At 37.7% G+C, this 23,046-nt stretch overlaps 1 protein-coding gene across 5 annotated transcripts in view; it reads left to right on the top strand.

Annotated features, from left to right (window-relative positions):
- The window catches only part of CDK14 (cyclin dependent kinase 14), a 610,838-nt gene that overhangs the window by 210,182 nt on the left and 377,610 nt on the right, over positions 1-23,046 (top strand). Inside the window, exon 1 of one of the 5 annotated variants that reach the window (XM_010959448.3) lies at positions 21,693-21,829. The exons of the other annotated variants lie outside the window; for them this stretch is intronic. The gene's annotated coding sequence lies outside the window, so the exon portion shown is untranslated. Of the gene's footprint in view, positions 1-21,692; positions 21,830-23,046 lie in introns of those variants that run through there. 5 annotated transcript variants of the gene reach the window in all.

Here is a 23,046-nt window from a genome sequence, read left to right as displayed (position 1 = left end):
CCCTTAGGCCTGAAGAATCTTCATTACCCTGGGACTTTCTCCAGTGCTCTGTCATGTTGGATTGTCTGAATTAAGATTCCATGACTCGTGCTTTCTTGTTTAATAGAACACTAAGTAGTTTCCTGAGGAAAGGCATATAGGATGCTAAGTTTTTGTTCTTAAATGGCTAATGCTACCTTTATTTCTGTTCTCACACTTAAATGTTAGTTAGGCTGGGTATAGAATTTATGTTGAAAATAATTTTTTCCTATAGAATTTAAAAATCTTTGCTCTATATTGTTTTCCAGATTCCATCTTTACTTTTAAAAACTCTTTGCCATTGTAATTGCTAATTAGATATATGTATATGTATCTGAAATTTTTTTCTTTGTATGCTCTTGGGGTCTTTTGTATATTACTGTTTCTGGTATGGTACAATTCCATAGTAATTTTCCTTATAGTAGGTCTCTTCTGTTTCATTCATTGTGCTGAGCACTTGGTGAGCTCATTGAATCTGGAGACTTGTAACCAACATTTGGTTCTACGATGAATCTGAAGACTTTTCGTTCCAGGAAGCTTTTTGGTTTTATTACTTTTCTAGTCACCTCTCTTCAGTTTTCCCTATAATTTCTGAAACCCTTGTTAGTTAGATTTTTGGGTCTACTGGATTATGGGATTGGTATTCTAATATTTTTATTTATTCACTTGCATTTCCCATTCTTTGGTCTTTTGTTTCTGTTTTCTAGGAGATTTCCTTGACTTTGTTTTCCAACACCTTGTTTTAAATTTTTAATTGTTAATTTTATTTTTAATGTCAAGGATCTCTTTCTTGGTCACTGATGATTTCTTTTACATAGCATTGAGTTCTTATACGATGTCTTCTTTCTCTGAAGATATTAAATTTAGATTCTATTTGTTTTTTCTGTGTTTAAATTATTCTTTACAGAATATTAAATGTAATTTTTTAAATAAGAAGTTTCTCTTTACTTTTAAAGTATTGTGTTCTGTGCAATGTCTTTGTTAGTAATAGACTCCTCTTTTTTTTTTTTTTTTGTTTATTTTTTATGTTCTCTTATTTGTTGGAGGCTGCTCTTAAATGTATAGTTATCATTCTCTATCAAGTGTTTTTTAAGAGTAAGACCTGACATGATTAGTACCTCTCTCTGTGTGTACATTTTATTGGCAGGTCGTTTTGGCTTGTGGTGATGAAATGGCAAGCAGGGGACTCATAAATGTCAGTGTGTGAAGACTTTTTTTTTTTTTTTTTAAAGAAGGGTTTATTTTTCCAGAGGAGACTCTTTCAGAGTCTTAGATGGGGAAATTGGGCCCCCTATGTGGGAGTAGATCAAGGGAGTAGATCTGACAGTCCTTGTGTTTTTTCAGTTTCCAAGTTTTCACTTATTCCCCTGTGTTCAGTCCTGATTCTTAGTCCACTTTTCCCTTGATGATAACTCTGATCTTCAAGCCTCTAAAGATCAGTGTCTTCCGAGAATAACGTGGCAAGGGGTTTCCGCTTACAGCTTTGCTCCTCAGTCGGTCCTTGGTTGAGCTTTATGTTTGAATTGACTCACATCTCATCAGTATCCCCTCAACAGGTCCTTGACCAGCAGCTTTCTAAGCTCTGTCAAACCAGTGATTGCTCCTCCAGCATTGCTGAAATGTTTCTGACTTTCTCTTTGTCCTAGCGGGTTTACACCCTTTCTGTTCCTTTACCAGCGTGTGTTTTGAGAGGGAGAGGGGACAGAAGGTCTGAGTGGTTAATCTGCCATGTTAAATCAGATTTCCCATTTAGCTATTAAAATTTTTATTTTATCTTGCTATATTCTAAGTATTTCACTATTCATCTTAAAAGTCATTTCTGGAATTAGACTGAGTACAAAATGTTTAAAAGCTCCTTTTAAAGGATAGTGCTGTGTGTGGGTATAAAACTGCAATATGCAAGAGAACACAGAATTGAAAGTTCAGTGAAACCTTAATATACTGATACATAGTGAACAGAGTTAGTGTGATTAAAGACAATCGTTGCTATCTTAGGTATCTAAAGTATGTAATCACTATTCCTTCTCAGATTATCTCAGAGAAGGGGGGGGGGAGGAAGAGAGAGAGAGAGAAAGAAAGAAAGGAAGGAAGGAAGGAAGGAAGGAAGGAAGGAAGGAAGGAAGGAAGGAAGGAAGGAAGAATTCTGAAGACTAATTGAGTATGCCTTTGGGCACATTTTGTTCCCATTGCTACCTCTCTTGCCCTGCTTTGTGAGTTCTTTAGAGATGTATGGATCTTGACAAATACAGCTATGTGATTTTTGCTGACCACTATAATTTTTCCATTACTAAAAATACATTGTAAAATAAAAAAATTCAGATTTTATAGTTTCTAGGTTTGATATGTATGTATTTTTCTTTCTAAGAGAACTATTCCATGAAAGTTCCCAATGATGAATTATTACTCTGTTAATTTTCAAAGATAAATTTATTCTTTGGTGGTCATGTTACTTAAATTTAGGTAGGCAAGTAAAAAAGTACATGTTTGTGTTTGCACAAATAGAGTAACCAACGTTATCTACTCAGAAGGGAGTGTAATAATAAATGGACTAAATCCTCCTTGTATTTGTTTTCTATACAATGTATAGATTTAGCACATTTTCATATATATCTCCTGAACAGGGAATAATGCATTTATTTAAGAGTAGTTTCCTTGCTGGAGTATATTTCTTTCTTTCTTTCTTTCTTTTTTCTTTTTTTTTTTTTTTGAGTATATTTCTTGTAATGATATATATGTGTGTGTGTGTATATACATATATATACACACATATATATGTGTATATGTGTGTATGTATATATATAAATATAGTATTTAATTTGAAGGTTAATTAGCTTTTGGGCACATTGTAATTGGATTTTCCATCTTACTGCTTAGTGCATTGGCAAAAATTCAGCATTTGGCCAGAGCTATTTTTTTTTTATGTAATAAACACATATGTAGTGTTTACCAAGTTCAAGGCATTATTCTAAGTCCTTTACAAAGATCAGCTAGTTTAATTCTTACAACAACTGTCTGAGATTTGTACTGTTATTCTCTATTTTCTGATGAGGAAACTTCAGAGAGGTGAAGGAACTTGCTGGAAGTCACACAGCTGGTAAATATTAGAATCGTGATATGAAACAAGGCAGTTTAGTTTCCGAGTCTACAGTCTTCACCAGTATGAAATAAAATAGTAACTCACCTAGAATGATCATTCTGCGTCATCATAAAGCTGTTACAGCTCCCCTTCAGTCTCTATTTGAACCATGATATTCATTAAAGAGCATGTGAAGTAACCGTAAGGTTCCAGATAAAGTAAAAGTCTACCCCCCACCCCCTAAAAAGAGAAAGCCTGTTGACTGTCTTGGTGCTGGTACAACAAAAATGCCGAAGAACCTTTTCAAATTTTACATTTAATGATCCTTAAAAAGGAAAGCATGAATCAGTCTAAACCGTTTCTATATGTAAAGCCTCTCTGAAGGTGAGGCTATAGAGCAGATAGTGCTTAGGAGTTCTGCTGTGTTTTCAGACGGCACTCATGGAGCTAGGACTCCTTCTCACAATTATTGAGACCCTTTAGGTATCTTACAAGAAGACAAAAACCAATTTGGTTTGATAGTAACTTGGGAGTTTTTATTATCCCCCCAAGCCAGTGAGCTGCACAGAAGGCAGGAGGTATGACACCTTAAATCTCTCAAAGGCATTTATTATTGACCAAAACCTAATGGATTCCTCCAGCACAGTGTTACACCCTACTCTCTCTGTAACCATCCACATTGTCTGACTAGGAGATAGTGGATTGGAGAGCGCATTTTCAGAAGTGATAAAATAAATTTCTATGCCTGCAACTTGGAATATTTTAATTTTCTCATTGTGAGGCCCAGTATGTACACATAGGCATTAGACTTTGATAGGCAGCATGATGTTGGGTACTTCCTGCATTTGTAGGTCAGGAGATAAATATCAGAATTACTCAGATCTTGTATCAACTTGGGGAAAAGTAAAAAGCACTAAAGGCAAAGAGGAAGTGTAGATTATCTGGTTCCTGCATTAGAAGATAAAAGTGTGTTGGACTGAGGACTCTACATAGTTTAATCCCAGAGCATCTATAGGAACAAGTCCCTCGAGCTCAGACAGAAGTACAGAATATCTCTATTTGTGTGAGAGGCCAACATGGTGCCCATCATGTGCCATGAGTTAAGGAGAGACTAGCATGACTGAAAGATTGCACCCTCCAGATACTCACAGGAAAAACAGAATATGAAAAAGAGTATGGAATTAAGATGTCTAATAAAAAGATCAGGTAATTTAGGTAAATAATGCTTTCCAGTTACCCACAAATTCAGAATCCTGGGAGTTTAAGGAAAAATTTGACCTACAGATTCAGGCTTAAATCCTGGCTCTACCACTGAATGTGACCTTGGATATGCTTTTCAACCTTTCTAATCTTTATTTCTCTCATATATAAAATGGGGAGAAAAATAGTATTCCACTCCTGGATGTTGATAGGATTAAATGAGATAATATTAATGAGCATTTAGTACAGTGACTGACATGTTGAAACACAGTACGTTTAGTGATAATAGTACTAGTTGTAAAAATCATCATCATCAGCAGCAGCAGCAGCAGCAGCAGCAGCAGCAGCAGCAGCAGCAGCATCTTCCTCTCCTTCACATACTCACCCTGTTGATTTCTTTTGCTAAGTGTCTCAAATTTCTTTTCTATGCCTGTCAGGATTCAGTCTAGTCCTGGGTCCTGAAAACTCAGTCTTAGTTTTCATCTCTCACCTGTACTGCTACAGTAGTGTCTTGTCTGGCTTCATTATGAGACTCATTCTGTACTTCTAAAAATGCATTCTCAAAATTCTGGCTAGCAATCTCTTTAAAACTCAAACGTGAATTGCCCCTCACTGCTAAATCCCTTTCAGTGTTTTTTATAGCCTTCTGGATAAAGGTGATCCTTCTCATAGTTGCAGGAAGAGAGTCTGTCCTTCAGTTTAAGCCCCAGGTGGTATTTTCAGCTATTTCAGACTACCATTCACAGGTTTGGAGAAATGGACAAAGGGCTATACTTCCTTGCTGCATCTTAGATCATAAAGTCAACCACTGAGCACTCCTCCTCATTGCTACATTGGCTGGCTTTTATGAAAGAGAATGATCTCAATACCTCCTTCCTGCCCATGATCATACAGCTCTGTAGTTAAGTCAGTAAGCATTTATGAACTATTAGCCATTAACTTTGCAAGTTAGACTGGGCTTTTTCTTTCTGAATCTCAGTCTGATGCCCTTTTTATTGAAATAATTTCTGAATTTACTCTGGGATGGAATTTTATCGGAATATTGTAGCAAGTAGTGTCTATGTACTATTTTTTTAAACTTTTTTTTGTTGTTGTTGACTCCACCAGCATTTTCTATATATCTGTTTTGACAATACAGGAAATCTGGGAAGAAATCTGGTAATCAGAATTGGCTTCCCAGTAGTATATGGGTCTCCCTTGAGAGAGATCACAATCAGGAGGGGTTCCTACACACATAGAATTACTTTATATTTTCTGTGTTTCAGTTGTGTGAACTCTAAAGTTATAGATCTGATATCGTTATAGACACAAACCCTGGTTTCATTTTCTACCTGATAGCACTGACTTGCATTTTTCATTGTATTTTGCATAGAGGTCACTGCACTGTTATAATGTGAAAGAAAAGCTGTTTTAAATTCAAGGCCTTTTTTTTTTTCTATGAAGTTAAAAAAAAATTCTCCCCAGAGAGAAGCATTTTTGCCAGCAGGGTTCTGTCGCTGGTGGGATGTATTGCGAAAAGGTGCATTAAACTGTGAGGCACATGAAGGAAAGAATAGTTCATTTAGCCTGTGTGTGAAAAGCCCGATTTTCATGCTGTTATAGGAAGTGTTTAAATTTTGTGCATATTTGCATTTTCCCATTTTGAACTGGTTGCTCTGTGTCTTCTTCCCAAAGGTATTTAAAATGTGATGACTTCTGTGGAATGTAAATATTAAGGTTGATGTCTAAAGGTCATTTTTAAAATTTAAAACATCTATGCTCCTTCATACTTAAATATTTATTGAACAAAAGTTGTATAAGTTATATAAACGGGCGTTGAGTCCTGGAATAGACCTTACTCTGTGATGCCCACATAGAGTTGGAGGAAATGGGCCAAGATTAACACCCACTCTTGAGTGTTCCCAGCTGAGAACAGACCTCTTTTCCCCATTCTCCTGCGATTTGAGTCTTGTGGATAGCTGTGCAGATTCCTTTCTTTTTGGCTTTCCCTATAACACCATATACACTCATGGTTGTATTGTCGGGATCTTCTGGGAAAGGCTCATTAGGGAAGTGGATCAGGAGGGCAGAAATTGAACTGTTTTGTGTTACAGCCTAACTGTGCTGTGTTGCTTCTTTGTCCCTAGACTCAATTCAGTGGCTGTCCCAAGCACACATGAAGAAGTCCCAGTGAGAGAATATCCACTTGGTCACTGACTTTGCATCTTCTACCTTTGTTCATTCTTCCCAACGATTCCCTTTCTGGTCCCCCTCTGACTTGGTATTAATCATAAACCTGCTTACTAAGCAGAGAGAAGTTATTTAAGCTGCCTCTGATAGCACACATTGCTCATTTATTTGAGTTATTTTACTTCCTTGAATATTAAAGTCCTTTTGCTTCTTGAATATTAAAGTCAGACTTCTGCTTTAATCTTAAAAAGACTTTATATGCCTCTTGTCTAGACCAACTGAACTCTCTTTTACTTTAATTTGAAGTTTGTATGGGATAAACTTTAGACTATTTTGGTATCTGAGTGGTCAGATGCCAGTTTTTCACTTATTACAAAAACCATAATTGAATTTTCTTGTTGAATATTTCACTACCTAATATAGTATTAACATTTAGTATTGTAAGTTAACTGATTCACTGTGTATACAAGAGACTCTGTGCATTAATTAAAAACTGCCATATAAGTGTTCTTGAATTGGAGAGCTAATTGATTGAAAGTTGAAGATATCCAAATAGGAACATGCTGAGAAAATGTTTCTTTGGGAAAATTAGTTAAAGGTTTGTGAGCAAGAATCTAAGAATACCTTTTAGATATGAATGATAAGGGGTTGAGTAATTTTTGAAGACTTATGTGGCACGTCTTATTTCTGTATGGACCTTCAGCAGCAAAATTGCTACTACAGCTAAAAACAGACATGGTTATGTGGGTTAAATAATCTTATGTGACCAGAGTATTTTTTTCAAATGAAATTCTGATTGCTGTTTCCCTGCTTATGACTCCCTGTTGCCTCAGGATAACACTCAAAACTCGGGATAACATGTCCTACCCTTCATGATTGTCCTTTGTCTGCTTTCAGCCTTATTCCAAGCCTTATCTTTCACCTTTCCTGCTTTCTTCTCCCTCAGCTTTCCCCAGACGTCCTGTAGGGAACTACCTACTTTCCCATAAGTATGTTAGAATATTTCCCACTTCATTTGTTGTGCCACGCTGGCTGTTCTGTCTAAAAATCCCCTTGTTAACATTATAAGGCTTTAAAAATATAACTTGAAAAATATTTAACGGCTCCTTTTGGCATTTTACCACATGTATTAAAGTAATAAACAATTGAAACATATGTTCTCTATTCCAGTAAGAAATGAGTAAGAGTTTAGAAATGATTCATTCATGTATTCATTCAACAAATATTTTTTTGAGCACCTCCTATTTGCCAGGACTCATTCTTGGCCCTGGAGATTTAAGAGTGAGTGAGACAGAGAAATCCCTGTCATTGTGGGACTTTTATGTAAGTGGGGATGACAAGCAGATAATAAACAGAAATATAATATAATGGTCAGGCAGAAGTAAAAAGAATATAAACCAAAGCAAGGCAAGGGGAAAGAGAGACATGGAGGGGAGTGTTAATAAAATGGTCAGGAAAGGTATTTCAGAGGTGATGGTTGAGTGCAGATTTGTAATAAGGGAGGAAGCAAACGATGAGACCATCTGGAGGAAGAGGGTGCAGCAACTTTGAGATATAGAGGGGTTTAATGTTCTTAAGAAACAGGAAGGAATTTAGATACAGTGAACAAGGGGACTGGTGAGAAAGTCAGAAAGGCAGCGCCTTGCTGGTTGTGGTTAGGATGTAGCTTTTTATTCTAGATTAGAAACTGAGGTTTTGAGCAGGGCAATGAAAATTTTAAAAATCCTGGTTGTTGTGTATAGACTGGGGCAGGGAGAGTAGCAACAGAGAGACAAGGTAGGGAGCTGTTGTGATTATCCAGCTGTTGTGTTGTGGTACGTGGTGGCTTGGACTAGCATGGAAGTAGTGGAGAAGCTGAGAAGTGGTTGGATTTGGATATGTTCTGAAAGTAGAGCCAAGAGAACTAGCTGTTGGATTGGCTGTAGGATATCAGGCAGAGCAATCAAGGATTCTCAAGTTTTGGACAGGAGACATTGAGTGTATTAATGGTAGGGCCACTTTTTGAGATGGAGAATATGTGGGGGCGGCGAGGAACAAGGTTGGGAACGTATGGAATCAGAAATCTGGTTTTGGACTTTTTAAGTTTGAGATTCCTAATGCGTATCTGAAAAGAATTGTCATATAAGTTGTAGGCTATATATGAATCTGATGATGAAGGAAAGGTGGGTCCTAAAGATGTAAGTTTGGGAACCCTCAGTATATTTTTGGTATTTAAACCGTTTAAATCATGACTTTTAGATCGTCTAAGGAGGGAATGTAGACAGAAATAAAAAGAGGTCCAAGGTTCCAGTCCTGGGACAACTCTATCTTTAGAGGTTGGAAAGAGAATCCTCCAGCAGAGGAGACTGAGAAGGCAGAGCCAGTGAGGTAGGAAGAAAACTAGCCTTGGAGCCTAAGTGAAGAACAAGTTCATGGATGGAGGAGGTGATCAATTTTGTCAGTTGCAGCTGAGAGGTCCAGGGAAGTGCTCATGGATTGGCGGAGTGGAGGCCATTGCTGACCACTGGTGGAGTGGAGAGGACAGAAGCCTGTTTAAAATGAGTTTAAGAAAGGAAGGGGATTTTTGCTTTTGTTGCATTTACTTTTGGTGTCAAAAAATCATTATCATGACTGATGTGTGGTTATTATTTATAGTTACCTTTACTATATATATATATATATATATCATTACATACATACGTGTGTACACACATTATATTATAAATCTAAGACTAATAAAATGTTGTATGTCAATTATATCTCTATTTTTTTAAAAAGCCAAAAAACCAAAAAAACAAAAATGACAGAAGAGGCATTGAAGAATTCTGGTATAAAGGGAACAGAGAAGTGAAGCTGGGAGGGGTTGAGAGCTCAAGGGAGATTTAAAGTGGAGGATAACTTCGGGAATAATGGCAGTTTCATTCCCCTCCCCTCTTTTTTTATTAAACAAGAAGACATGGCCTAGTTGAAGCACTCTTTAGCTCTAATATTTACAGTCTCTAAAAACATGACAAAAATTGTCATGGAAAGAGGGGGAACCTTTTACATTCTCTATGGTGTTAAAAATCTTTTAATAAAATACTAGATTTCAGCACATTTACAGTGTGGCTTTCTTCTTTTAACTTTCCACATGTCACATGGTGTCTCTGAACTGATATAAAGCTGAACTCTCCTTGTGAGATTTTCTACAAACAAGAAATAATTTCAGAATAAAAATTTTAGAGAGGACTTATATGTTTGAAACAAAATTGATGACTGTTATGATACTCTTAATTCTTTCAGAATACCAAAATGGAGTTAAAAGAATCAAACATTTTCCCAGTAAAAAGAAGTGTTGGATGGACATGCTGACTGTTAAGAAAAAATTAAAAAGTACTTAAATATGTGAAGAAAATTAGTTGATACATGCTACTTGATGTTTGTTCTGATAGGTCAAGTTAGTTTTAGTTAACATTAATTGCCCACACAATTATATGCTTATCTTACTTTTTCAGTGTGTGTGGGGGATCTCTTGGAGAAGAGGTCAGCAAGGTCCTACTGTAAAGCACAGGGAACTGTATTCAATACCTTGTAATATCCTGTAATGGAAAAGAATATGAAAAGGAATATATATATATACACACACACATATATGTATAACCGAATCACTATGCTGTACACCAGAAATTATCACAACATTGTAAACTGACAATATTTCAGTTAAGAAAACAATTTTGTGTCGGTGCTATTTCCCCGTGTACTTACATACACTGTTCTAATGCTAATTACTTTTCATTAGTGTTTATATTCTCATTCTAATTTCATGCTAGTTGCAATGATAGTATAATATTGAATTCCATCTATAAATCTCTTACTTACTATTAAAATGCAGTTTCTTAGTTGTACTACCTTATGCTACTTGCATATAGAGGTAAAATACTTTTGTTGATGACAGAAAGAGCAGAATAGTGGTGGGTTCTTCTGACTGAGATTTAGCACATGAGAGTAGACTCTGCTTCTGTATAGATATTACCATGGACGATTCACCAAATTTTAATAAGAAAGTCAGTTATTTGTGTGTATTTTGAAAGCTGATGCCTCAGAATTTTATTCCTTCTTTGAATAGATAGAATATTTTGTTTAGTGGAGTCTCAGAAAACAGAGTCCTGCTTCCTGATTGGCATCAATTATCTTAAAGCACCCCCAAATTTTTTGAAAATGTGTGCTTTCCAATTTAGAATTGTTTATAATATAAAGTTGCTTGGTAGCTGCTGGCAAAATTGATTCTTGATGAGTTTTTGGTTTTGTTTTATTTTAAACTTCTCTTGTCCACTTTCTAGTAACAGCCAGGTATGAATACATTATGGGGCTGATTTTCCTGTGAGTAAATGTAAAGTTCATCTCTCCTAGCATCCACTGTGTACTGAATTTCTCTCGTGTGTCTGAATGGTAAAATCTCTTGTTACCATTCTAATCTGTTCAATACACCTTAGCTTGAAAGTTTCATTATGTAACCGTGGGCTCTCAGTTCTGACTTGATTCTTTAAATGCAGCTTTGTAGTTACAATGGAATGACAGTGAGAAATGGAAGAAAATTGATAGAGATAGATATAATGGATAGATAGATAGGTAGATTGATAGATAGAAAGACAGAAAGAGAGAGAATGAGCCAAACTTTCTAATTAAAACTCATAGAGAGCTGTAAATACTTAGCTCTTTTATAATTACCTAAAGGAAATACCAAGAAAGCTTGTAGTAGGGTAGCACCTAGAACTAAATAGTTAACCAAATAGTTAAATAATGTCTTGAATCGGTGGTTGAACTTCATGGAATGGTGCAAAAGCACAGTGCAGTCTTGATAGAAATAGAAATGGAAGTGCTGGAGAAGAATCAGTAGGAACTGAAGGACTTCAGGAGTGACCAAGAAATTAAGCCTGACAGCCCATGGCTGATGCAGAAGGAAGAGCCCTGGCTGATCTGAACCAAGAGAACCAAGACCAGTACCAGATCTTATGCACAAGTCAGAGCCCGAGGATAAAGGAGAGTCTGTGGTGCCTAAAGGCTTATTGCCATGTCACGACTCAATGTATGTAATGCTTATCTCTGGGTTGTGAAAAAGCCTTTGTCTTACTGAACACTATCCTAAGTAGTTTATACACCAATTAGCTTGACAGCAACCCTCTGAAGTATACACACTACTGCTATTATTATCCCCGTAAGTTAGGTATCTTGCCCAAGACCTGGTTTGTCTGATTCTTGAGCTCATGTTCACCATCTAATTGTTCTGCATCCAAAGTTATGTTGAAGTCAGCACTTCAGTGTACCTGCTTATATGGTTCAATCCATGATGTTGTCTCTTTTGTCCTTGCCAAACCTGTTTTGTCTCTCAGAGTTCTGAATCAAAGAGCTGTGGTGGATACGAGAGGAAATATCTGAAACTAGGCGCATTGCCACCCCACTGTGGTTCCTTGAAGTCAGCGTGGTAGTTTCTCTGTACCCCTAGAAGGAACTGATTGTGATGGGTTCAGTCAGGAAGTGTGAACTGAAATATTATTATTTTTAAAGCTTTCATATGAATGGACTATTCCTTAAATGATTAGGAGAAATAGTGACTATTGAGGGAATCACGTGCTTCAGGGGGAGGATTGATAAAAATAACTTAAATCGATTTGGCCTTTGTATTGTAATGTGTAAAACTCCACCTTCCCTGAATTAGAATCAGTATTGGGGAGAGAAATGAGAAGTAAAGATGATCTCCAAGTTCCCTGTGACTTGCTGTTGGAACAACTCCCAAAGCTCAGTTTTCCTTAAGCAATATGCAAAAAGAGTTTGCTTGTCTGTGTCCAGGGTAACTAGGAAAAAACACATCTTTGAACCATATGGGCAGGCAGTGTACATGGAGTCCCTGGAGTTCATCCAAATAATCTTCCACCAGAGGGGAGAAAAGAATCATTGTTTGTGAGGGTTGAAATCACGGAAATTGTTCAACGCTTCTGGGCTGTCCTCCTATGATATTACAAAGGTTCTTTGTTAAATTATCAGATTACACCCAAATATCGATAACAGTTATTGTGCTAAGAGCGATCATTGCTAGTCTTTGGATATATATTTGTCACCCCTCGACATCTTACCTATTGAATTCTTTGTGACTCAAGTATTCAGAATTTGATTGCCTAAAGTGCAAATCTGCCAATTTTGTTTGATCTGTAATTCAGAGGCGTCTCTCATTCTAAACTCCCATAGTATTTTCTTTTACTTCTTCTATGGCAATTATTTGTTGTATTATATTTATTTGTATAAGTATCCGTGAGAGCAGCAACGGTGCCTCATTCATCTTGGTACCCCCTACAGTCCTTAATACAAAGTTCAGTAAATGGTTGGTAAATGAACTGAACATGAGAAAAAAAATCCTTCTGTAATGAAATACAGAAAACGTAGTTTACTTTATGTCTTCTTAGCACTTTCTTTACATACTCCACCAGTCCCTAGTGTACCTTTGTGGCTTTTTCCAAAATCCCCTTGCTGTTAGTTCTTTAATTTTTAATAACTGTCTTTCCTTCATGGCCAGAAATCTTTAAAGCCCAGGGTTGGTGTAACAAACTGATTTCCCTTTTGTAATTCCTATGGCATTTCTTAGCTACTTATGGGTGGTGATATTTACCAGCAGTTTTTAAGTGGTATCTGCAAGGCCAAGTCAGTTTATTTCCCTTTAGGTGCTATTCAAAAATTTGAAGACATGCTATCATAGCAGCTTGAATGCCTGGTTTAAAGAATTTGGTTCAAGCATTCAGGTGTCCTCCAGGTGCAGATAACTGATGAATAGGTCATGCTCCATTACTTATGGCCATTATACAATTACCCCTGTAAATTATAAGAATGAATAAATAAAATTTAATATATTTTATAATTTAGTACAAATTTATAGAAATATTATTAGATACAGTAGGTATGTGAAGCAGCTTTGTAAAATCCTTTGGCCACTATTAAACCCTCCTTTCCTGCCATCATAGAAGTCAACATGAACCTTAAATCTTTTCCTGGAGTTTAAAGCAACACATCTATTGTTACTTAGCTTTATCTCTGATGTTAGTGCTTCACAGTAGCTTGGAATCCTTTTGTACATGTATCTCCATGTGTGCCAGCACCTGCACTCTGGGTTACATAGATCTGAAAATCAACTTGAAGTTGCAAAAGAAAAACAACAGCGGATTTATTGGGAGTATAGTGTGGCAACATAGAAATGAGGGCTGAACAGCTGTGCTTTAGAAAGTTAGGCAGCCAGGCAGTTGGTCTTCAGGGGCTGGACCAGGGATGCCATGTTATCAGTGTTGTCTGTCTCTCGGCCTCATCTTTACTCTTAGTACTTCGTAGTTTCAGGATCCCTGTCCAGTTTCTCTACAGGGCTAGAGACACTGACATTGGCTGCTGCTAAGCTGATGCCTTCTCTGCTTTGCCACCATCAGGGTGGAGAGGTGGAGTGCAACTCAGCTTTGATTGGAAAAGTCCCAGGGAATGCCTGACCTAAGGTGGATCCCTTGTCTGTTCCTAGACAGGGTGCAGCCCTCCCTAGACTGCAGTGGTTGGCATCAGGGGAGGAGCCATTCTAGGCAAAAAGAAAAGATGTACTGGCAATTCAGAACAATTAGTCTACTTCTTTTTGGAAACAGGAACCTCTCTTATTTTAATAACCACTCAAGAAAAACATTTCATGAGGAATGGCAGAAAGGATTCAATCAATATTTGAGTGCTGCTGTTGTCAGTGTTTTACAGAATACAAAAGGAGGGTAGGGGTAAGTTAAAGCATTTCAGAGTGGTTAATATCCCTATTCTTACGCATTTTTGCAGTGAACCTCATTCTCTGTTGCACCAGTGAGATTGGACTGGTTTTGTGGTCACATGATGATTCTCCCTTACACAGATGATCCCTTTAGTTTGCTTTCTGTTCTTTGAGGATGATGTACATGTGGAATGATCTAAATTATACCAGTATTAGCTTGAAAAGCAAATACTAAGACATTGGTCACAGGAAGGTTAATTAGATTACAGAGGAGCATTTTCATTTCAGTTGTGAGTTTCTTCAGTTGGTTATCTTTTCATTATCATGAGTGTTTATTGTTGAATGTACAACAGTGTTACCCATTCTTTCCCATGGTCCGGCATCCTGTTTTATCTTATTTCTTAGGTATGTAGATGAGACAAAGGAAGCAAATTACTTAATGAATACTTTTTATTTTAGTATTTTAAAGTACATACTAGATCAGTGGCAGAGTATTTCTGGATTGAAAAATGCCAAATATAATTTAAAATTATTTCTGTATGTCTGTTGGGCCAGCTCTGTTAAGAAACTTTTCTTCCTTTTGGGATTTTCCTAATTTTCTAACCAAGTGAAATTTTAGAAAGCTGGGGTAAAGTTCCTGAAAGCAATAAAGCTGACTTATAACCTTGAGCGAGAAAACTTTTTCTCTTTTCATAGTTAACTCAAAAACTTAGAGACGTGTTTAAAAAATGAAACTTAGCTCCTTAAGAAGCTTTTGACAGTCATGGATTTGTCGCCTCTGTCCTTACTGGCATCCTCACATCAGGAAGAGAGAAAACCCTCACATCTTTTCTCAGTGCTTTTGCCTTTCTTCCTGCTGCGACCTGAGGATTTTTGTGTCTGCCGCTGAAATCTTATCACTTAATTCTCATTGCTCAGATCATATTAGTTCTACACCCTTGAAACTGTCTGAGACTGTTCTTTTGTGAATGTGGTCATAATAAAATCTCTTTTACCCCTGGTTTCCTCTGCTGCAGTTCACACACTTGGGGCATGACACCACATCAAAAACCTCTAGTGTGTCTGCTAGGGTGTTAATAAGAAAAACTGTACTGGCCATGCAAATACCAATGCATTTTGTATATCCCCCGAATAATTATTAAGTACATAAATGTGTGTGTAGGTATGTAGAAACCATGCAATGTATGTTTTAATGTGAATACAATCATGTGTGACAGGGATTAGGAATTTAACTGAGGAGAAACAAAGACTGAGATGCACACAGGTTGTTACCCAGGGTAGTTGAGAGCACACAACCAGGAAACACAACGCACAGGAAGGAGGACCGTTGTTCCCTGAAAAGGATTAGGCTGAAACCTTGTGTGGAAGCAGTACTGTGATCAGACATAAGATTTTTAAATACAGGCAAAAGTAAGACCTGTCTTTTAATTATTGTAACCTGCCTCTACCTGTTTCTACTATTAGACTCATGATTCTCAACTTCCATGCTGCTTTTTGACAAACAATCTGAAGCTGCTCTGCTCTAGCTCTGTTTTTTGAACTTTCAATTTCCAACCTGGATGAAGTTCATAACTGAACACTCTATTCACCTGGACATATTCTCTGCAGTTCACAGTGACCAGCACAGGATTTATGTCTAGCCGAGAAACATTTATAGCACATCTATTGTATGCAAGACCTCATATCAGCACTGTAGGGGATGCAGAGATGAAGATGTGGCCTTTGTGGGTTTGTTTGTTGTTATTTTAACCAGAGCTTTTTAACGCATGGGTTTTGAGTGGTCTGCCCTTGATCTTACTTTAATCATAAGCCCTCTTGTTTTCAGGGTGCAATTTAACAGAATGCAACATTTTTTGGGAACCAATTTATTGATTGATAGAATTACCTGTATCTCCTGGTAAAATCAGTTCTTTTTTTCATTTTTCACGTTTTATTAGGTAGAATTGTTACAATTTGACTGCACATATACAATATATTGCATGTAAATACATATACACAATATACTGCACATTTTAAAATTTACTTATCTGTACTGTTCATTGTTTCCAAGGTTTAGAGCTTTAGCTTTATAAACTTACATAGTTATAAATTAGTTCATTTTTTTACCTCTGGAATCTAGAAATACTCAGAATTATGTAATATTAAGAAAATCCCAAAGTTTCCATTAAATTCTATGATTGACATATTGATGTGTTTGATACATGGTTAAGAAATAGCTTTTAAATATTCAATTCAAGCTTCTCCAGAATTTCACAGTGTTTCCAGAAAGTATTTTAAGTAAATAACATTTCTCTGAATATATGGAAGTATAAGTAATGACTGACATCATTGGAGAAGAATTGTCATAAAATTTGGGGGCTTATTAGAACATTAGAGTTTAGGGTTACTAAAATATCACGAACATTTAACAATCAATCATCATGTGAACATTTCACTGTAAAAGTTTACAAAGGAAAGAAATTGCTGGAGTTACATGAAACTGTAATAATTTGAAATTCAACCTCTTTTGGGGAAATTTCAGTCTTTTCTGAATCACTTCAAAATAAAATAAAATATTTTCCCTCATTTAGATTTAAAGATTTGATAAAATTAATTCATAAAGTAGATGACTTGTTATATTAGAGTTATATGTATAAAGTAGCATTTTTCTCTTATTCCTTTCCTAATCTTTAAAAAGTTTTCTTATTTAATGTTTCCTTTCCTTTTTTCAGTTAAAAAAAAAGTCTTTCTCTATCCTTTTTTCTTTTCAAGTATTTTTTTTTTTTTTCTCCAGGTTCAGTTTTCTTTTGGTCCCCATCTGTCTGTAAGACCCTACTTGTGTGGTCGTCAGACATCTGGCAGCCTCATAGCTCTTAGATAGCTCCACGTAGGCTGATATTAAACAAGAGTTTCTGTGCAGATGAGAAGCACCACAAGCCTATAGATAAGGGCTGTGGTCCGTGGGTGCTTAGGCTAATATTTCTTCATTGAGGAGGAAGGTCCTAGTTCTGCTTTGAACCCACCATTTAACTAATCTTTGTTCACACAGTCTTCTAACAAGCTGAGGACAGGGATGGTTGAAGAAGCTTGTGGCAAGACTTAGAAGAGTGTGGTGGTGTTAGAAGAAAGTGGCACATTTACAGCTTAGGAAGGAAGGCCTGATGGCAAAGAGAGAAGGAACCATAAAAATGAAGCAGAGAAACTCACAGATGTCATTACTGAGATTAAGAGCTGGTGGCCCTGTGCACCGGCCGTTAAACCCTGATGGCTGTCGTTGATGTTCAAAACTGACCTCATCATCAGTTGAAGATTAGATTTAGTTGATTATAAGCCATTTAAAATGTCAGGGAAGTGCAATACTTTTTAGAATTTAAAAAATCACATATAAAGGCAGGCATTTCCAGAAATCAATTTTTTGTTTACTTGCAAACATGACCTAAGTAGATGTTAGTATCTAGCATTGTTGTCAGTCATGTTTCTTTCCTATCTTTTCCTCTATATCCACTGAGGTGATGTTTTTTCCAAGAGACTTTTTGTCTCTTCTCTTTGAGGACAGACCCTTTATTTTAAACTCTACTGTTCTTCTATGGTGTGATCCATATGCATCTCAGTGTCCCCTAATAAAGATAGTCTTCCTAGCAGTAGATTGTGAATCCTGTGTGACAAGAGCATAATGATTAGTTTTCCCAGAGCTCTGCCCTCAGCCTCTATCTCTGCTTCTGTTCTGGGCCAAACTTCTTGTATAATTGTACACATTCGTTGACACTATTTTTTTTCCTGCACATTCTTCCCACACATTTCTCAAGCTCCCCATCCATTTCCATTCACAGGAAGCCACAAAATTTGTTTGAACTACTGTCATCAGCAGCTCTTTCTAATATTTATTCATTCAACAAGTACTGAGGGCTGTTTTAGGGGCTGGGGAAATGCAGGCGAACAAATGACTAGAAGTCCAGGCTCTTGAGTGGTTTGCATTCTAGTAGAGGAGGAAGACAAGCGAATAAATGAATTGGGTCATGAAGCAAAAACAGTGCAGTGTGATGGGGAGGGAGGAGCAACAGCAGAAGAGGGAAACTCGGGGAACTTGAGGAGGAGATCCCGAGATCCACCTGAGAAATGAAAAGGAGTTGGTGGGGGAAGAACAGTCTAGGCAGAGAGCAGCGAAGACAAAGAATCCTGAGGCAGGAATTAGCTTTTTTGGAAAAGAAAACCTGAAGCCTGGTATAGTGAGTGCTGTGGGAGCCCGGCTCAGGGTCACCTGCTCAGCGGGTGCCTGGCCTTTGTAGGGCAGCCCTTCCTTTCCAGGCCTCCGTCAGAAATGACCAGCCAGGTGTACACGAGGCCCACCCTCTTGCTTCCGTGGGACTCATGTTGGGCGCAGTTGTTTCACTGGAGGCCACATTCTTCCTTGTCCTGCTTCCTCACTCCTTTTCTCCGAGACCATGTCCTCAGTAAATGAGGTGAGCAAGAATCCTGGCTCAGCTCTATTTTAGGAAACCCTAACCTAAGACACACAAGTGAACTTTTCACCTTTTTTCTGGGTTCCAGACCCTTATGTAACTGCCCACTGAACATGTCCACTTGGAGATTCCAAAGATGCCTAAAACTCAGCATGTAAAAAATGAATTCATGCTAATTTCCCTCCTTCCTCAAGCTACTGCTCTACCTTTAGTTTATAACCTCACCTTTCGCCTAATTATACTGAGAATTCAGAGTCATGCTTGGATTTTTTTCTTTCCATTAGACCCCCTGTCCAGTCAATCAAGAAGTAACTCATGCTGGGAGGGGAAGGGTATAGCACAGCAGTAGAGAGTGTGCCTAGCATGCACAGGTCCTGGGTTCAGCCCGCTGTACCTCCATTTAAATAAATAAATAAATACCCAATCCCCCCCTCCAAGAAAAAAAAAAAGAAATAATTCATGCTGATTGTCTTTCACTTCCTTTGTTTTTCCATCTTCATTTTTACTGCTTTAGTTCAGAGACTTCACTGAACTACTGTCTTAGTTTCCCAAGTGGCCTCCCTACCTTCCCTCCACCCCTCAGTCCATTTCCACCCCATTACCCTGTTGTGAAATGAAAAATCCCATCCAGCCACTCTTCTGCTTATAGTCCTTTGGTGCCTTCCTGTTGGATTAATGGCACCTTCCTGTAGGATAAAATTCCTAACTTCTTAACATGGTTTACAGGGCCTGTCAGGCTCTGGCATTCGGCCATCTCTTTGCAGCTGCCACCACTGTATATACTGCTCATGGTTTCCTTAAGACAGCTTCCAGTTTCAGGCCACTAATGCTTTAGTCCTGTCCTGCTGTTCCTCAGATGCCCATCCCCTCCTTGATGGTACTTGGAAGCCTCAGCCTTATATTACCTCCTCAGTGGACATGTCTGTGAGCCACCCAAAGAGCATTTATACCCAACTAAGTGCTCTCACAACACTCATGTCAGCATATTGTAACTACTTGCTTTTTTTTTTTTTTTAACAACCTTGAATACAGAGAATGTTGCTCTTCACATTGCTGGGTGCATCAGTACGTGTTTGTTGAATGAATAAATGAAAGAATAAAAGAGAATATTATTATGTTAAGTTGGCTAGTTTTTTATACAGAATAGTTTAGTGAACACAAACACTGTACATGCCCTTATCTAGCAATTCTATAGAAAAGAAAATGTGGGAACTACTTATATAAAGTGACTAAAGATAACACTTCTAACATGGATTTTTGTCAGGGAACATTGAATGATAGGGGAAGGGAGATTACACCCCAAAGTATGGAGTTGGGAAATTTATGAATTCTTCAACTTTTCTATTCAATATTGGCTAGATGCCTAGCATTGTGTTATGTGCTATGGAGGAGTGAAAAAAAAATGAAGTTGATACGGGTTTATTTCTCAAGGGCCTTCAAATGGGGAGAATGCCAATACTAAAGAGAGTTTTATAAGGAGGCATATGATTAAATCCTAAATGATTCAGATAAGTGGTACTGTTGGTTCTGAAATAGGAGAGAGTCTTTGTGGGCTGGAGGGTTGTGCAGTCACAAACAAAACTTCAGTTTCTTTGAAAGACTTGTTGAAATGAAGTCTGCTGCACAGAAATAATGTTCATATAATTCAATACTTTTCAGATATTAGGGCGATAGCTTTCTCTCTTGGCTTTGGTGAAAAAGGAAGTACATAATATTTGTGTTTGCAGAACTTTTTCTAAGATTTTTGAATGACCTTTTGTGTTGCAGAAAAGTTCAGTATCTTCACCATGTCATTCAGAAAGATGAAGATGAGGATGGTTTGCAGATGGGGGGTAGGGGAGATGATTCCTTTACCCTGATTAGGACGCGAAGGGAAAACACTTTTGCCTGATTATAAGTGTGCATGCATCCAGTCCTGGGAGCTATGGGAATATTGGCCACTCACCCTTAACACTGAAGTTGCCTCTTCCTGTACTTTAATTTCTTAATTAAGTGAATATCTGTGAGGTCAAATTTCATGCCTGACTTTTTTTAAAAATTTCTTGCCTAATGTGTTTCTCGGTTGTATCCTTGTGTCTTAATTTAATATGTGCCATTTTGTGGTTCTGTTTTCTGAGAATAGGAAATACTTTAAACAAGGATGAATTGTAGATCAGCCACTCTCCTGTAGGGGTCGCTAAGAGAGTAGCAGTTTGGCATCCTTCCTTGCCACCCAGCACCGTCTGGTATGACTTGACGCAATTAGCCTAAGGATTGTGAGATTTGGTTAGTGTTGATATTTCACTTTTGAGAGTGATATGAGCTCTAACTCGGTCAAGAGATATGCAGGCTTATAACTGTATTTCATTACTTTGCTTCAGTAAATGCTACACCTGTGCATTTTTTTTTAACCTCTCATATTTGGTGCATGGTTATTTTAGAGTTCTCATCATGCCTCATTTGCATATGACAAATCTATGCACATAGACACGTGAAACCGTTTTAGTGGCTTTTGCAGCACGAATGATGGTAGCCTAAACTTGGTCTTCCGTAGGACCTCAGATTACTGTTTAATGGGGTTGTCACTCAAGACTCTTACTGGTTTCCTCAAGTGCTTTTAAAAAATTGAATTGAGCATGATGAGGTGCATCCCCTTGATTAAATGTTTTTCCTCCTATGCAATCACCATTAGCTGTTTGGCTCCAATTCTGTATTCTTTTGAAGCAGCTCTGCATTACAAATCAATATCTTTCTGAAGAGACAGTGTGTTGTGAATTGCCTGGACAGCATATGCACGGTTCCTTTGGCTGCAATGCTGCTGCAGAGCCCGGTTACTCTGCCTTCCTGGGAACTCCACAGGCAAGTCCATCGTGTTTGGAGGAAAAAAAAATTAGATTTTTTTGGGGAAAAAATTGAACTGTTAAAGCTATTGATACTGAATGTTAGCATGTCCTTTGTATTCTTCTGAACCATTTTTGGTCTTATGCTATTGAGATCAGCGTCTCTAGGTAATTTCTGGGTGGGTTTTTTTTTTTTTTTTTCGCTTTTGCATCCCCCTTTCTTGGTTGTAGTACGGCCGTACCATTTCAGCTTGCTAGTGCAGAAAGATGTGAATTCAGTTGCTGTCTGAGCCTGGCCTGGTGCAATCACATTGCTAGAGACATGTTAAAGAGTTCCAGGTGAATCGAGCCTGAGAGAGACAACAGCAAAACGGTAAGACGGAGCATGCTTAAAATTAGAGCAGGGGTTTTAATTTGGAGCATGTCAGCAAGTCTGAATCCTGACTCATTTACAACTTGAAAAGGATTCATTTTATGCATGTCATTTTACTCACCCCCTTCTATTTAACTGCCAAAAACATCACAGATTGATCAAGGGGCTGTTTAAATGAAAGATCTGACAGGAGGTTACCGACGGGAGAGTCTGTTGAGGTTCCCGAGGCTACTGCTTGTAGTTTGTAAACACCAGTAGCAGTGATAAGATGAGGAAAAGGTTTGCGACTGTGCTTCTTTGCCATAGCTGAGTCTTATTTCTTCTGAAACTCATCTTATTTATTATAGCTTAAAGAGATGTTACAGATTGTTTTGCTCGGCTACGCTTGGCTGAATGCCCTCTGAGTCAAGCCCGTGAAGGACGGGAGACCACTTTTTTCATTTGGGTAAACTGATGTCTGTGAATTAGCTGGATTGGATCTGAGTGGAATAAACATCTCTAATATATTAGGGATCTGGGGCTTCCTCCCTGCTCCTCCCACCCCCTCCCTGCTGGAGCACAGAAACGCACCTGCTTTAAGTGTGTGCTGCCTGGCAGAGGTCAGTGTGTTGGTATTTTGCATCAGTACACCTGTAGTGGTTATGCTTTCATGTACAGAAGTGATAATCTTTCATGCAGTTCTGCTTGAAGTGCTGGCTGTAAGAGTGGGCTGATAGGATGCTGATGGAGAACTCATGCATGCATGGAGGACGGGGCAGCAGACAGTCTCCTCCAAAATGATGCTTACCTGCTTGTGGAGAAGATAACAATTGAGAGACAGAAATGTAAACCTTGATACCTACCGAGGTTGCATTCCTTATTTCCTTTGTTAATTGGCACATGGTATTGGGAGTGGGGGTGGTTAAAGTTGAAGGCATGTTTTAATATTGTTCAAACTGAGACTATTACATTACATAGTCCCGGTGAATTTATAAGGATCCATCTATTATGTAGATACGGTTAAGGATGTCAGCGTTCGATTTTTTTGCATTCAAAATTCTACTTGTGTCTACTTTAACTGAGTTCTTCATGTGAAATGTAAATGATGTAGGTAGCGAATATTAGTTGAGATAATGATCATAACTTGCTGTAGCATGTTGGCCATAAACCAGTTATGTATAATTTTGTGACATAAAGTATTTTTAAGAAAGAACACCTGATTACTTGATAGGCTAATT

Source organism: Camelus bactrianus, chromosome 7 (genome assembly GCF_048773025.1).
Source record: "Camelus bactrianus isolate YW-2024 breed Bactrian camel chromosome 7, ASM4877302v1, whole genome shotgun sequence".
NCBI classification, from domain to species: domain Eukaryota; kingdom Metazoa; phylum Chordata; class Mammalia; order Artiodactyla; family Camelidae; genus Camelus; species Camelus bactrianus.
Note: the sequence above shows the minus strand (reverse complement) of the source record. Positions and strands in the feature narration are given on the sequence as shown.